General features: G+C 44.3%; 1 protein-coding gene across 1 annotated transcript in view; it reads right to left on the reverse strand.

Annotated features, from left to right (window-relative positions):
• EDIL3 (EGF like and discoidin domains 3) overlaps positions 1 to 18,159 on the reverse strand; it is a 1,529,327-nt gene that overhangs the window by 746,937 nt on the left and 764,231 nt on the right. The window lies entirely within an intron of this gene.

The following is an 18,159-nucleotide window of genomic DNA, read 5'->3' on the forward strand; positions in this document are numbered from 1 at the left end:
TTAATCAAACCTGTTATGGTAATTACTGCTCTGTAACAGGAAATCACCTTCTAAGTCCTCCATTAAGAGTTGGCCTACAAAAATGTAATTTTTTTTTTAAAGTAACTACATCCCACAATAATATCCAGGTAGAAAAATGTCATTTGAATTGAAATCAGGATTTTGATGACTAATATTAAAGTAAGCTATTGTTATATGTTATAGCACATGCATAGTTGTGTCATTTCGTTCATTCCTTGGTCCAATGTTTTGTGCCGTAGTTGCTTATGTTTGTAGTCTTGTCACAAGTGTGCTTTCTGTTTGTCATATTCTTAAACCTATTTGCATATAAAGCCTCACTCTGAGTATCACTGCAATAATGAACACAAACAACCCAGTACAAATAACATTTTGTCACTGTAGTATGCATCTTTTCTATGTCAGTTTCAAACTTTTGCACTACACATTGGGAATTTAGGAATAACACAATAAACATAGAAACACGTTGGGAGCCTATTTTTGCAGTCTATTTCTGAGACTGCACAGTTATCCACTCCAATTGACGTAATTTACTACCTGGTAGTATGGTAGTACACAAAACACAGGAGTGAACAGCAGTGAGTGAGCACTATTTCTGCTCATCCTCTAATGTGTGCAAGGTGGAACAAGCATTTGCAATGCTATAGGTCTCGCATTTACCTAAGTTTAAGCTATTGGCTTTGTAAATGACAATGCGTTTTATTTATGTATTATAAAACAAAACATAAATAAAAGGCATTGTCATTTATAATGCCCATAGCTCAAACTTGCGTAAATGGGAGACCTATTGCATTGCAAATGGTAGGCATCACGGACATTGGAAGGACGGGCGGGGGGACGGGGAGGGAGAAGGCACTGACAACGGGAGGGTAGGTAAACAAGGCATGACAAAGGGGGGTTAAAAAGGCACCAAAGAACGTTATGCCTGCAGTAAGAGACACTGAATAAATAAAATAGTGCTCACAGTCTAAATAACATGTACCGTGTAACAACCTAAGTAAAAGGGCCAGTCGCCATGGGAGGAGACAAAATAAGAGGAGGCAGTACTAAGGAGGGACTAACAAGCCTATTTATGAATCAGAAGCCAGCATTTAGGACAGACAATGACACAAGCCAATGGCAAATATGGGCAGAGAGTGGGCGGGGCTTCTATTCACTACTCCACCACAACAAGTCTCGCAGAGCAGTGCATGCGCACTGGCTCCAGGCTCGACCTAAAAAAAAGAGCAAAAACAATTTGCCTTATTTTTTCTTCGCACACCACTTGTGATGCAGCCCATAGTATGATCGTATTTTTGTTTGCTCTAACTCTTCAGCTGTTCTTTACATTTTGATTATGTGCTAATGCCAAGCTTTGCCAAAATTGCTCTCATTTAAAAAGGTTTAAAAGGAGTGAAAAGCCAGATTGGATGCCTTCTGCATCCTTTGAAGCTTATTCATTATTTTGATTGGGAGGGGTTAATAACTTCCATGACATTTATCAATAGTTGATAAGGGAACTGCAAGAAGGAAAGAAATTAGGTACCATGCTATCAAGTGACAACACACTATTGGCCTCCCCATGTCCATTGTGAAGGTGACCCAGGTCATTCATGGAAAAGACTGTGATGGTGATTCTTGTCAGAAATGAAAAATACTGTGACGGTGACTCAGCTCGGTAATGGAAAAGATTGTGAAGGTGGCCCAGGTCAGTAATGAAAAATACTGTGAAGGTGACTCAGGTCAGTAATAGAAAAAGACTGTGAAGGTGTCTCAGGTCAGTAATGGACAAGATTGTGAAGGTGACCCAGGTCAGTAATGGCAAATACTGTGAAAGGTGACTCAGGTCAGTAATAGAAAAGACTGTGAAGGTTACTCGGGTCAGTAACAGAAATGATTGTGAAGGTGACGCAAGTCAGTAATGAAAAATACTGTGAAGGTGACTCAGGCCAATAAAGGAAAAGACTGTGAAGGTGACTCAGGTCAGCAATGGAAAAGCCCTGCATAGTGGATGAGATGAACCTCACAGTCAGCAGCCGTGGTATGTGGGCAGCTGGGATAAGACTGGAAGCGGACCATCCTTCCTTCCTTGACTCTGCCTCTTCTGTGTCCCATCCAAGAGGTTGAGCAGCAAGGCCCGTGCCGAATCATTAAGCTGGCATGATGCACTGTGGGCCATGCACACCATGTCATCTATATGTTGAGCCTGAGTAATGGTAGCAGTACATACAACACCTGTCATAGATGTGAAATGCTCCTTATCCAAAGTAAGTCAGAATGCAGCCCTCCTCCATCAACTCATCTGCATTGTGTGCATTGAGCAAACTCTGTGGTGAGATACTTTGTTTTTATGCACCTATCGAACAGCCTATGCAGAATGTTGTCATTCTGGTGATTTGGTCGTCCTACTCCCTATACTGACTTATGCAACTGCTAGTAATAGAACAAACTTAAAAAGAAGGTATTATGTTGATGAAACTGACAAAGCGCCAATTGTGGGAAGATTAGGGAATCATTGCTCTGATATTATAAAGAGTATTACAATAAGTTACTTAAATGTTAAAACTTGGTGTGTTGTTTTCACCAAATCCAGCCCATTCCCTTCTTGAATGCAGCCCATGTTGCAAACGTTAACAGACGTCAAGGAATTAACAGCTCTTTGCTTACACAAAACCCCAGCTAATATGAAAGTCAAGTAAATAAATCCACACAAATTTGCTAAGTGGCTGCCTGAAACCTGACCCCTAAAATGGCAAAGCCTTCATAAAGGCTGCCAATGGCAGCCGCTCCTCTGAAGACTTATAGGTCTCTGCAGGGCTGGCGGGGATCTCTATAGAGGGTGGGCATCAATTACTTCTACCACCCTGATGTAAGGTGGATGCCCGGCATGCTCTAAACGAGCCCTAAGTTAATGTTTTCTAGAAGGCTAGGTTGCCACTCACAACAGAAAACTTGACTTTTATATCCAAAGGGTGAATGTGACTGTCTGAAATTTGCTAAATATAATACATTTAAAATCCTTGTTACTACAGAAGAATGTTTACGTTTACGAAGGCCATGTGTTCTTTTCCGGTCACACCAATATCTGTGCAATGGGTTTGCAATGAAAGGGAATGCATTGAGCTGACCCTACGCTTGGTATTCACCATGTGTGTCAGTTGTAGATTCCACAGGGAAATAGTCAAGAGGGCTATGGAGAGATTCCAAACAACTTCAACAGTAATGAGCTTCAGCTTTCTTTGTATTGGAAGATGGCATATATTGATGCAAGGTCCTTCGAGCATGTTTGCATAGCTCTATGTTAGTCAGATATGGAATCATACCTTATATTTCAGTGAGAAGGAGTGTAATTGTCATGGGATTTGCAAAACCTTTCTTGAATCGAATGTGAACTAGGAGAATGGCTAATGCTTTTCAGTACTACACATTTTGGGTAGAATTTCCACTGATTAAAGCTAGATATTACTCCATTAAGTGCCAGACTGTGGATGAAATTATGGGAAAATGTTTATGGTACAGAAGCCACGTTGCCACCCGAACAGTTGTTTCTTTGACAAGAGTTGATTCAAGACTGAAGGCTTTGTCTAGGACAGGACTTCCTGATACCAGTAAGGACTAATAAAACATTTAATAATTCAAAGCATGTATATTTCCTGCCAGGCAGTTAGCGGACATTCCTCTTATAGAGATGCGCGTATGTGCATAGCTTTGCAGAAGCAGCGTTATTTCAATCCCTTTGGTAGAGGATCAGGGACCAGCGAGGAAGGGGATGTCATATGTGACTATAACTAAACAAAATCTAAAATCAATTAATTAAAATCAAGAATAAACGTAAAAAGCAACAGGAAAAAAAGTTAAAACCAAGTTAAGGGAACCAGGGATATATTTGAAATGCACAGAACTCCAAAAATAGAGCATCGTTTAAAGCCAATCTTTGGGGTAGGCCTGGCCCTAGGCACACTTTCAGACAGACCATGGTGGAGCAGGGTTTGCATAAGCCTTACCTGCCTCACCAGTCATATACTTTACCTTGTGACCTTTTTTGGATGTCAATTTTGTCCAGTGGGGCAAGTCAGGATGATGACTTCAGAGAGGGTTCCTTGAAGTCAAATTCGCTGTTGTTAAGTTTTCCGAGAGGCTTTCAGTTTTGAAACAATACCTCCAAGTGGGATAAAGATGCATTTCGAAGCTGCCAAGGATAGTTCACCACTAGAATGACTGTCGGGTCTGGGGGCTTCAGTATGGCTTGTTCAGGCAACAACTGCTGTAGCAACATCTGAGGACATTCATCAAGGAACAGATAGTGGCATGAGTCCAAGGGCAGCATTTGGGATTGATCAACAGGTAATCACTTCACAGATATCTACAGGAGTAAAGGAGATACTATGAACTATATAGAATCTCCTGGCTACTGCCAGTCAGATGGGCTACCAAAGCTGTACCTCCACCAACAGCACTACAGTCTACAGTCACCATTCGTAGCTCATTGACACTCACTGCACCTTACGTAGGAATGTCAGAGAGTTATGTAATACGTACAGTCAACAGCATAATTGCTGAGCCCAACTGTAAAAGGTATTGCCATAGTTGATGGGAGAAGGGCTATGCTGTCAGGCAATTCAGCTCAACTTAAGTGCTCGCTCCAATAGACAGAGGAGGGCCTGATAGACCTTCACTTGATTCCTGTGAGCAGCACAAGGTCAGCAAATAGAATCTAGCATGGCTGACTCGCGGCCTCCATTGAAGCACTGGCATGCGCTGACAAAAATAGAGCATGCATTAGCAGCAAAACTGACAAAGCTATATGCTCAAGTCTATCATAGCTAGTCATATTTTAGAAATAAAATTAAATGTTGCAAAGCTCCAATTTTCCTATTATAATTAACATTTTGATGTTTGCATTTTTGACTTCAAAACGGCACACGCCGGGAGAGATCTGGTCGCTGTTCGTCAAGACACACACTAGCAGGATTTATCATACATGCCAGCTAATTTTGGATGGTTCCAGAAGACTTCACTGGGCCAAAACATATACGGTCGATTTTAGAACTCAAGCCTTCACATTACTTAGCCGAAAGGTTTCCCCTTAAGTGCTGTATTAGCACCTGATATTCTATTGAAGAGTTTTCATTTGTTTTCATCGCTCGGTCTGACCACATTTCTGATTTACTGAATCCTATTGATACTCTTCTGACTGACTGACTGAAACATTTATAAAGCGCGCTTATGCCGTGGCGTCTTGGCGCTGAGAGGACCAAACACACAGCGCAAAGCCCTAGGGTCTTGGAAAAAGGAAGGTCTTTATCTTTTTCCTAAAGAGAAGCCTGTTAGGTTCAAGCCTGACAGCCTCCGGAAGAGAGTTCCACAGATTGGAGGCTTGATATGAGAAGCCAGCTCCACCCCATCTAGCTCTTTTAATTCTAGGGACACAGACCAGCCCTACATTGGCAGATCTAAGGGTACGAACAGGTCGGTACATGGGAAACATCAGTTGAATGTCCAAGGCTCCGCCCCCATAAATTGCCTTATGCACCAGACAAAGAGCTTTAAATTTCACCCTCTGGCCTACTGGAAGCCAGTGCAGCTGTTTAATTGCTGCTGAGGTCGGATGATGTTTGGGCAGGTCGTAGAGTAATCGCGCTGCCGCGTTCTGGAGGGATTGGAGTTTTTTCATCTGTCCCTTTCCTATCCCGAGATAGAGCGCATTGCAATAGTCCACTTTTGAAAGGACAAGGGCTCCCACCACCATTTTACGGAGAGACAACGGGATAAAAAGTAGCATCTTCCGTAAGATTTTCAAAGTAAAGAAGCAGGCTGAGGTGACTTGATTGACTTGAGAGGCGTACTTTAGATCTTTATGCAGTACCACTCCCAAGTTCCTTGCCCTGATTACCGGGACTGGACAAGAGCCTGCCTCAGAGGGCCACCAGGTTTGGCTCCAGATGGGAGGAAGTTGGCCAAACTCTATAACCTCGGTCTTATCAGTATTTATCTTCAGGAAGTTCCCAGTCATCCACGCCATTACATCAGTAAGACAGTTCCGGAACCTCTCGGCTGTTTGCTCTACATTCTGAGACATGGAGATCACTAGTTGAGTGTCGTCAGCATACGACAACAACATTAAGCCATGTTCAGTGATAATCTGTGCCAGAGGTCTGACATACAGATTAAAAAGAGTAGGAGACAACGCAGAGCCCTGCGGTACTCCGCACGGGAGCTTGAATAATCCTGATTGGACACCATTCCAATGAATCTGTTGCTCACGCGATGTTAGGAAGGAGGTGAGTAAGGTTAAGGCGTTATCTACAATACCCACTTCCATCAGCCGCTGCACCAACACCGAGTGGTTTACAGTATCGAAGGCCGCGGTCAAATCAAGCAGAATAAGTATAGCTCTACCTCCCCCATCCATCACCTTCCGAATCTGTTCAGTAGCCATTAGCAAAGCAGATTCAGTGGAGTGAGACGGGCGGAAACCATGCTGTGTGGAATCCAACACGTTGTTCCTGTCCAGATAGTCCGTGAGTTGTAGATTCACAGCTTTTTCCAGGATCTTGGCAGGTAATGGAAGACAGGAAATTGGCCGATAGTGCTTTACATCCAGAGGATCTAAGGTGGGTTTGTTCAGAATAGGCCTAATACAACCTTTTTTCCACAGCATAGGAAAGACCCCAGAAGCAATGACGGCGTTAATGATAGGTGTCAAAAATGTACTGATCTTGTAAGGCAATAGATGTAGGATATACGGGGGACAAGGGTCCAATGGAGAACCAGACTTAGTCTGCAGCAGCAGATTGACCACGTGGTCCTCTTCCAGGGGGACGTAATGGGCTAGCTTATGTGGAAGATCCCTGTTACTCGGGGATGGAACAGTCAGGTGTTGTTGGGCACCTACGGTAGTCAGCAGAGAATTATATACCATCTGTACTTTATTCTGGAAGAACAAAGACAGTTGTTCCACAAAGCTTTGGTCAGGCTGAAACCTCTCATCGCCCGGACCCTTAGCTAGCTCAGCTACTGTTTTGAACAGCTCTTTAGAGGAGCTGGTAGCCTCTGAAATCTTTATGGTATAATGCACTGATTTTGCCTGTTTTATCGCTGCCTTATACTCTTCCAATATACTGTTGTACCCTTTCTTATGCTCCAAGCTATAGTCAGATGTCCATATTCGCTCCTTACGTCTACACATTATTTTTATTTGCCGCAGCTCATGCGTATACCAAGGTGAAGTAACCCTTTTATTGTGGGAAGATTTAGTAACTTCCGGAGCAAGCAAATTCACAGCTGATCTCAGCCATTCTTCAAAATTATATGCTGAGGTGTTGATGTCAGACGACACCTTGGGTGACACAGTCTCCAAAGTAGTCAGCATCTCATTCTTTCTGATTTCTTTCCAGGGACGGGACTTAGATATCTCAACCCTCCGTCTTCTTCCTCTCATTACTGACGGAAGTTTGATACTAAAGTGGATAGTAGAGTGATCAGCCCACAGGGTGGGTTGGACACTCTCAACTAGGAGCTGCTCGTGATTGGTAAAAATGCCGTCCAGGATATGTCCGGCTATATTTGAAGGTTCTTCAACTAGTTGTTTAAGGCCATAATTTGCCAGATTATCCACCAGATTAGAGGTATCAGAGTTACTGTTGGCCTCTAAATGGAAGTTAAAATCACCCCGAATGGTGAAAGTGGGATAATCCAAACAGGATTATAAGAATGCCTGAAGAGCTTTTATAAACTGGGACCTTTCCCCCGGTGGTCGGTATATTAATAACCCATTAAAAAGTTCCTTATCTTTGTACTTAATGACAAAGGTTAAAGCCTCCGCTTCTACCGCGAGCTGAGGCAATATCCGTACGGTGAGACATGATCGATAAATAATAGCGATCCCTCCACCTTTGGTGCTAGTCCTGTCTACATGAACCACTGAGTAATCAGCAGGGACCGCAACATTCCAGTCAGGGTCAGAAGTCTCACTGGCCCAAGTTTCCGTAAGGAAGACCAGGTCAGGATGAGCAGCCAGAATCAGGTCCGCTAATTCGTATTTGTGCTTTCCCATAGATCTAGTGTTTAGTGGAATACCCTTGATTAACTTGCCGCTAGAAAATGAGGAATGGGAATTGTAGGCTTGGAGGTCATGGGGAGCTATATCTGAGTGGATGTGCTGTCCTTGCATGCCGTTCCCCACACCGTAGTTCTGGCGTATGAAACCCAAATGTCCCTCCATGTTTACATCTACATATTGCTGGAAGCATTTAACAGGTTGATCAAGGAGTTTCAGGGAGCATAGCCCACACCCATTGGCTTTACAGATATCGCTAGGTGCCAATTTTACAGGAGGAATGCACTCACCGGTATTTAAGGCGAACAGCTCAGTCCTAGTATTTGATATTGCATGATATGTAGGATTTCTGGCGCTGGGCGACTTCCGGGCGTGGACGGGCTAGCCTTTGGCGCGTCCGCTGCGTGGCCGGGCATCCAGCGTCCTAAATAGCGTCACCTAAAGGCGTCAGAGCCCGAGGGGAGGGGTCAGGGGCAACCAGAGCCGGTGGGAAGCAAGATGCGGCAGAGATCCGATCGGCACCAGAGGAGCCGTGCGTGAGGTGAGCCTCATTTAATGTGACTGAGAGCTTTTCTTTAAAAATAAAGTATCATGCAACCAAAAAGAAGTTAAAATTGGTTAAAATAACCTTAACAGCAAGCAGCGCGCGGTGTGTTTAATCCGCTGCGCGGCCGGGCGTCCAGCGTCCTAAATAGCGTCACCTAAAGGCGTCAGAGCCCGAGGAGAGGGGTCAGGGGCAACCAGAGCCGGTGGGAAGCAAGATGTGGCAGAGATCCGATCGGCACCAGAGGAGCCGTGCATGAGGTGAGCCTCGTTTAATGTGACTGAGAGCTTTTCTTTAAAAATAAAGTATCATGCAACCTAAAAGAAGTTAAAATTGGTTAAAATAACCTTAACAGCAAGCAGCGCGCGGTGTGTTTAATCCTCTGGTTAATCTTCTGGTTTAAACAAGGACATATATTGACTCTGACGAACACCTACAGTTCGTGTAATACTCACATGGTCCTATTCAAATCAGCACATTCCAGCGTTAATTTTCGTTGCCCTGATGAAGTTCCCAGTGTGAGAATGAAATACGTTGGCTGAGCATCTCAATTTGCTAAATCTTAAAACTTGAAAAATAAAGAACTTTATACATTTTTATACCACTATGTGTCTATTGGACTTCTTTGATCTGCGCAAAACAACGGCTGGCGTTGGGGTCGACTGCGCAGAAACATCACCTATTGGAACTGGTATGAGGTGATGAACTACAGGTCCGCCCTTGTTTCTTGGGACATTAATTATCAAAATCATCGCTAGGCAGATGTCAAAAATGCACCTTGACATTCCATTGCATTTGGATGCTCTTGTTTGATGACCATGAAACTTGAAGTCAGAAAAAGATCTCAATGGGCTGAGTACCTGTCATAAAAACTGCCATATGCAGATTTCAATCATGCGATGCAGACTCATACTCTGAAAATAACGAGGAGTGAAAATTCGAATTTGAGCGCAATCATGAGTTAGTGCAGGCATCAGATTTCCGAGTTGTGTTGTGCAGGCATCAGAATTCTGAGTTGTGTGGGATAATAACTGCACACTCACAATGTCACCATTAATAGATTCTGTCAGGAAAAACCTAGCAATATATATCAGGGGAAAAAATGCAGGATAAACATGATGCATGTAGGAATGGGTGCACTAAACCCGTGTCGGTTCCCTTCAAGGGCAGATGAGGATTGCCCCACCTGCTGCAAGCACAGCAGGTAGATGTGAAAAATAATGGGCACATTCATTACCCGAGGGGTGCCTTACACTTATGAAAAGGGAAGGTTAGGGCCTGGCAAGTGGGTGCACTTGCCAGGTCAACATGGCAGTTTAAAACTGCGTGTGCAGACACTGCAGTGGCAGGTCTGAGACACATTTACAGGGCATCTAATGTGGGTGGCACCACCAGTGTTGCAAGCCAACTAGTAGCATTTGATTTACAGGCCCTGGCGCACCTCCTGCACTTTACTAGAAACTTACTAGTAGATCAAACATGCCAATCATGGAAACACCAATCACAATCACAATTTACAAAGTGCCCAGAGTCATATAGCCAACAAACAGAGTGTCAAGAAAATAGGAGTCAAAAGGCAAAAACATTTGGGGATAAACCTGCAAAAAGGGCCAGGTCTAATAGTCACCTTCACAAACGATAAGAATAGTAAAATGCATGGCACAACAGAAAGCATATTTAAAAAAAAGGGGGAAAAACCTTCAGTAGTGAAACAGCCACATCAGTGATTATTTTTAAAAGCTAAGATTGCAATCATGTAGTGGCCACATTTAGGTAGTGGCCTGATTTTGTTTCTGTGGCATATGCCTGCAACAAAATATGTAAAAAATAAATAACAATTGCACCTGCATGGCAAGGTCAGACCTACTGACTTTACCAATGTTTGTTTTTAGTAGTTACCACCATTCTTACAATATTAATATTTCTCAGCAGTCAGAAAATCGAGAAGAATCTGCTTCACACTTTTCGGACTCCCTGAAGACCTTCCAGTCAGCTGTGGGTTAATCCCACAGTCCATTGAGAATCATAGCTTGCTGGAGACAAAATGTACTTTAAAGGACCCACTCTAACGCTCTTGTCCTGTGAGTATGGTTTTCTTTTCCGAATAATACCAGGGTTGTGTTTCACTTTCCCTTGGGCCTCTTCTGAAGGTCACGTGAAAGGTGCCTTGGTAAGCACTGTGGCCACTGAACATCTTTGCAATAAACTGCTGTGGTCTGTCATTCCCACACTTACACAGTCTTTATTTTGTACCAACCGACTGTGAAACCGAACACAATTTTAAATACCACTTCTGGGGCGAGATTAAGCAAATTACACTGCTGCGGAGACAATCTTGCTCCAGTGCAGCAATGTTCAGCTGTAATTGTGCACCTTCACGGTGATAATTCCACCGACCAGCCATTGTAAAATGGGGACCCATAAAGGGCCAGCCAGTGCAAATGCTATTTTTGCACTAGTTAGTGTGGTCAGTAGTTAGCGGAAAATGGCACTTCACCAGGTAATATGCCCTTCATCAGGTAAGTGCCCTTTGGTCGTTTTTAGAGTAACAGTAAAAGATGCATTGTTTCTTCCCCCGCAGCAATAAATGAACATGGATCCCTGCTTGCTCTAAGTGCAGAGGCTGTCACGGAATCCCCTCACCCTGGGCATCCGTACTCCAATCAGCACTTCGGGCTCTGGCATGGCGCGCTCGGAGTCTGCTGACGGATTTGTTTTTATCAATCAGTTCTGTGTTGGGGCTATTTTGGTCAAATTAATTAAACGTTCCTCTGTTATTCTTTAATATGTTACACTTTTAAAATATTAGATGACAGAAATGTCACACTTTTAAAATATTGGAGGACAGAAAGGGCTTTGCTCATTCATACATATGGTACCAACAATGATAGCGCAGAAGCTGAAGGTTGCCAAGTGTGTGCACTTTACAGATGATAAATATGGAACAAACTAGTGAGTTGGTAACTGTCGCCTCTCCTTTCGCGGCAGATGGCATGTCTTAATTACCAAACTGAGAAAAAGTAATTCATAAAATGTGTCTGTGCCGGCTGCAATATCCCGGATTAAATTTATGATAGAAGAAATTAAACCAGATCGCGAAATTAAGTGTAAACAACGGGAGAAAAGAAACAAGCTGTGCTGGGGTAGTCACTCAGCCTTCTTTATGATGAATTAGGGGTACATTTCAGCAGGACGCGGAACTGATTTATTGTACGATTAAACCGCACCAAGGGAAATGCACACAGCAACAGCCTCATCCTCAAAGCACGGCAGAGTATGTGTGCCAAAAAAGCACGCAGGCCAGATGGAAGTGTTCTTCAACACATCACACAACGGGGTGCTACGCACTATAATGCACTGGACGCATGACACTGTGTGATACGTAAAGCTAAAGCACGCGTGGAAAGGAAAGACTCAATCGGTTGGCAATATTACATTGACCGTTTTGTACTCTCGCCTCACCCTTGTGTTTTTAATATTGAGGATGGTTCTCGACTGCAAGTATTGTCAACTCATTAATCATTTCTGGTTACCAGTTATTGGAAGCTGTTGGACTTGGCCCTTCTGGCAAGTTCACCCCTAAAAACTTTTTGCATTATCCTAGCCTTTTTCCTGTGTTGTACTAGTGCTCTTAGGCCTCTAAGCGCTTTTACACTATGTCCCAGGGTAAAGTGCATGCGTGTAGTGAGGTTGGCCTGCCCTCCCATAGGAATGCAAGGGGGAATGTATGTGTCCCTGGTAGTTCCTGATGCGTGGGGAGTGCAGGTGCGAGTTTGGTATGTGCGGACTCGTGTGATGAAATTCTGCGCGATGTTGTGTGCGGCATCAATGTACCTAGTGTGGAAGTGCCACTTCTAGAAGTTGGCATTTCTGTGTACAGTGTGAGATGAGTGCCTTGTCTGGTGATTGGCTGGCTGAGGTCATGTGATGGGCTAGGGAACCACCAGAGTCAGGATCAGTAAGCCAGTGGTGAATGGGGAGGTCAGCAGCCAGATGGGTGGGAGGAGCACACCTGGGACCTGAATAGGGCTGGGCTTTCCCCACACAATGCTGGCTCCACCCCCTGTGGTGCGTCTAATGTCCCTGGCCTGTCCTGCTCCCGTGAGCCGATGGGATCCCCGAAGCGTATGACACAAGGGAGGACGGGAGCCCACCCCACCTCCCAGAGCCGAGAGATAAAGTTCCGGGTCCCAGGAGGGGGCCCGGGTGAAGATGGCAGCGCGGGGCTCCCAGGAGTGAGGGAAGGGAGTGAGGAAGCCCCGCGCCACATGAGAAGTGCTGCCGGTCCTGCCTGCCGAGAGAAGGGAGATCCCCCCTCAGTCGAAAGAGAGCCCGGTGAGTGGGATGGCTGAGGGAAGGTGCGATCGGTACAGGTGTCTATATTCTGAGCGGCCCCACCTGACAGAGGGCCGCTCCAACGGGAGCATATTTGTTTAAAGGGCCCCAGTGGTGCCCGTACTTTACCCTGACGGCCGTACAGAGTCAGAGCGGCCCCGTCTGGCAGCAGGCCACTCCAACGTTGGGCATCAGTATTCTACGAGCCTCCAATGCTATGGGGGCATGTTTATCTTAAGAGCCCCGTGTGGCTCCAACGCTATGAGGGCATGTTTGTTTTGAGCGCTACTGCGCTCCAACGTGGGCCATCTTGGTTTAAAGGGCCCCAGGGGGGGGTCCCGAGGGCCCGCGTTGCCCCATACTGGCCAGTGTTCTCCAGCGGCCCCACTTTGCAGGGGTCAGCTGCAACGTTTTGGGGGCATATTTCCTTCTAAGAGCACCAGTGCGCTCCACAGTACTGGGGGACATGTTGTTTTAGAGCCTAGGTGGCTCCAACGTTTTGGCATTATTTCAAGGGCCATTGAGAGCCCCTGCCTCATGTGACTTCCCAGCTGCGCAGCACTTAGTTCCAGCTGCAGCGTTTAGGCCCTGTTCTTGTCCCCAGCTGCCCAGCAAGTAGTGGGCTGCTGCTACGTTTAGGTTCTGGGGCAACCTGGACCCTAATGTGATTTAGGTGTTATTGTGCTTCATATATTAATGTGATGTGGTGCTAGGAAATGTAATTCATGTAGTATGTTTTACGCACCCTGTGTTATTCCTCTAAATGTGATCTTCTATGATTATGAGGTTGTTTTACCTGTTTAGGTTTCTGTTAGGGAGATTATACTTCCCTGTGTGATGTACGCCCCTAGTATAGTTATACTTAGGTGGTTAAGTCTAATGCGGTAGACTAATGAGGAATTGCATAATGTGTTTATGCCCCTGTGATGGATGCAGGATAGGTTTTATACCTGATTCTAGTGTGATGACGCTGAGGTCATTATTGCGCCAGTAGTTACTGGTGGTGCTCTTCAGTTACTTTGTGTTTCCGTTGGTATATGTTCTACGTTTACTATTGGTGATTTGTGCTGATTCTGACAGTGGTCCATGTGGCCCTGTCCCGTGTAAATAGTCCCTTGTAAAATTCTGCCCAGTGCCAGTTGGCACAGTGTAAATTATGTGATTATCATCTAATGTGTTTATTATAATACAAAGGCTATTTTTTATATATAACCTTGTGTGGGGTTTCTTTTGTGGGGGGCCTAGGGTGTTGTTGCTTTACACATTGCCTCCGGGATAAGCCTGACTGCTCGTGCCAAGCTACCAAGGGGGTGAGCAGGGGTTATCTTTGGCGTGTAACTCCCCAGCCCTGACTAGAGTGGTGGTTTCTGCCTGGCTTTGACGCAAGCCCTAGCCACCAGAAATCCCATTTCTAACAGAAGCTCTCACGTTTGGCATTTGTTCCCTATCTCTCATCTTAAGTCGGCTCTGAATTTTGTAAAAATGATCATTTCAGAGCCAACAGATTGTTTGTCGTTTTCAGAGTTTTGTCAAGATTCTGGTCTCTGTTAGAGCTTCGATTGCCGAGTGCGTGCAAGTGGCCATGTAAACGACTACCATGCAGATTCCTTGAATGTAAATTCGTTCCACATCAATAGCTTTAACAGTTAGCATTTCACCAATTTTTCATGGACCAATGTTGAATGAATGAAAGAAATTATATTGATATAGCGCGTCAGCTGTCCTCAAAGGCTTCTGGCGGCTGGCACTCCTCAGACAGGCATTGGCATGTGATGCATTGAAGAGCAGAAGGACCTCACTGCGACACATCTTTACAATCTAAAAGGTGATACATGTATGAATCGTGAATGACGCGCACAGAAATGTTTGTTGGGTTTCACTGGTAAAGCATGTTTGACAATATGACCTTTCCTTCTAACCTACTGGAGCAGGGTATTCGGCCCCAACTCCTTCATGCAGTGCACCTGCATTTGTCATGCAGTTCCCAATTTGCTAAATTGCACACAGTCATCTGCCCAGCTTTCTGAGACCCATGGGTGCGTGCAATTAAGTACCATCATCTGCATTCCTGTTGTGTCCTGTGAGACACGTTCTAGTGTCTTGCCAGGCACTGATTTAGTAGCCACTCCCCTATGGGAGTGGGCACACACACACCCGACACCCATCCATCACCGGCATCACTAGTGACGTGACTCGGCTAATAAAAGGGCCCGAGTGCACGTGCCCGTGGCCAATTACAGTACTCTACCACACAGTGTCTGTGTGCATCATTGTTAGCTTGTGGGCCTAGGGCCCACGACACCACACATTCCCATCACATGAAGCACTTAGTTCATGCTGAGGTTTTGCCTTTTATTTTAACAAACTTCCTTTCAGGCAATTCCAGGTCTTCTCACCATTTAGTTAATGTGAATCAAATCCACTGGAGCAAATATGGACAACTCTCACACGCCTAATTAAATTACAACCACCTTTGTCTCTTCTGTAGCTCTACAAAACCCCACAACATGGCAAACTGGGTTCATCTGTAACCTCATCTGGTCAATACCCCACGATATTTGAGGAGACTCAAGTAGCTTTCAACCTACCTTTTCAACTGCAACGTTTTTACAGCCAATATGGATTCCATTATTGTGTTACTCACACTAGCTTGTGCCCCATCACCCATGCTTCCTACCATGACTCATACTCCATAATAATACTGCCTACCTAAGTTACTTGTAGATGCAACTACATTATTTAGTGATGCCTCGAGGAACATGTTTCTAGAGACAGAGAAAACCCTTGGCACAGCCTTTTACCTCATATCATTCCATGTGAAATACACCTCTCCTCTAACATAACCACATGGTGTATCAATCATGCTATTCATACTCCTCGTATAGTGACACCACATACTCAAAGCAAGCAGTGAGGCTTCATCATGATTGTCAGGTTCATATGCACCAACAACCACAACGCTGTCGGGGAAAGGGAGTGTGAACTATTCTATAGAGCAGAACATGCTCAGGCTGGTGTTATTGAGTTAGAAAGGTATTATTTCACAATGTGGATGGTCAGGATGATATGCCTGACGTTAACCTATGCAAAGCATATATATATATATATATATATATATATCAACGCTCTGTTGCCAGTCCCACCAATTGAGAAGCACTCGAATGCACACACAAGGTGGCAAGCCTTTTAATTTCGGGATACAGGTAAGCTCAATTCTTGGTATGGGCTGGTCCATTCACCACAGAAATTAATGCACCATTTGAGGAAGGATTTTTCGGGACTCCAATATCCACAATGCCTACGGTGAATGGACCGGCCCATCTGGGGGCGTGATCGGGCAGTGATTAATGGAGACCGGAGCATGTATCCATCATAGCGATGGCCTCTGAGGAAGAAAGCAGAGACTTTCGAAACGCGTAAGGCGAATCGCATGCTGGCTGTGTGATTGATACCAAGAATTGAGCTTACCTGTATCCCGAAATTAAAAGGCTTGCCACCTTGTGTGTGCATTCGAGTGCTTATTAATTGGTGGGAATGGCAACAGAGCGTTGATTTATGGCGGCGACCCGGCCGTCGAGGAGCACCACCCCACGAAGATGGGGGCTAGGTGGCAGAGCATCTGTAACGCCGCTAAATGGTATGCACACAAGGAATTGAAGGCAAGCGCAGTTTGCGGTGGCCCATCTATGGGCTTGAAATGTTTCACAGAAATTAATGCACCATTTGAGGAAGGATTTTTCGGGACTCCAATATCCACAATGCCTACGGTGAATGGACCGGCCCATCTGGGGGCGTGATCGGGCAGTGATTAATGGAGACCGGAGCATGTATCCATCATAGCGATGGCCTCTGAGGAAGAAAGCAGTGACTTTCGAAACGCGTAAGGCGAATCGCATGCTGGCTGTGTGATTGATACCAAGAATTGAGCTTACCTGTATCCCGAAATTAAAAGGCTTGCCACCTTGTGTGTGCATTCGAGTGCTTCTCAATTGGTGGGACTGGCAACAGAGCGTTGATTTGTGGCGGCGACCCGGCCGTCGAGGAGCACCACCTCACGAAGATGGGGGCTAGGCGGCAGAGCATCTGTAACGCCGCTAAATGGTATGCACACAAGGAATTGAAGGCAAGCGCAGTTTGCGGTGGCCCATCTATGGGCTTGAAATGTTTCACAGAAATTAATGCACCATTTGAGGAAGGATTTTTCAGGACTCCAATATCCACAATGCCTACGGTGAATGGACCGGCCCATCTGGGGGCGTGATCGGGCAGTGATTAATGGAGACCGGAGCATGTATCCATCATAGCGATGGCCTCTGAGGAAGAAAGCAGAGACTTTCGAAACGCGTAAGGCGAATCGCATGCTGGCTGTGTGATTGATACCAAGAATTGAGCTTACCTGTATCCCGAAATTAAAAGGCTTGCCACCTTGTGTGTGCATTCGAGTGCTTCTCAATTGGTGGGACTGGCAACAGAGCGTTGATATATATATATATATATATATATTCACTGAAAAAACCATAGGTTTTAGGGGTGTTATAGTTAGCTGGACATTTCAATCGTACAAAACCATTGAAATTCCTCCGTTATAGTTAGTTCTACTAACTATAATTTGCGCGCCCGCAATCGACTGCTGATGATGTCACATATTACATCTACTAGATGATGTCATCAGTGATATCATTTGAGATGGCATCAGTGATGTCATCAGTAATGTCACGAATGATTTAACATGTAACATGTAACATCATCAGCAGTGGATTGCGGGCGCGCGAGTAATAGTTAGTAGAACTAACTATAACGGATGAATTTCAATTTCAACCTATGTTTTTTTCCGTGAATTTCTATGGTTTTTTAAATGCTAATTCCTAACTATAAAATGTCTGAAACCTATGGTTTTTTCAGTGAATTTCAAAGGTTTTTAAAATGCTAATTCCTAACTATAACATGCCTGAAACCTATTGTTTTTTCAGTGAATTTCAAAGGTTTTTTAAATGCTAATTCTTAAGTATAACATGTCTGAAACTTATGTTTTTTTCAGTGAATTTCAAAGGTTTTTTAAATTATATTTTTAAAATGTATTTCTTGTTCTAATTTTTTATATTCTTTAACTACATTTTTTAATCTACTTATTTTTATGTATTTTTTTAATTACACCACATATTTTTTTTAAATATTTTTTTTAATAATAAATATATATATTTTTTTATTATTTTATATTCTTTTA

This window comes from Triturus cristatus, chromosome 2_1, assembly GCF_964204655.1.
Source record: "Triturus cristatus chromosome 2_1, aTriCri1.1, whole genome shotgun sequence".
In the NCBI taxonomy this organism is placed as follows: domain Eukaryota; kingdom Metazoa; phylum Chordata; class Amphibia; order Caudata; family Salamandridae; genus Triturus; species Triturus cristatus.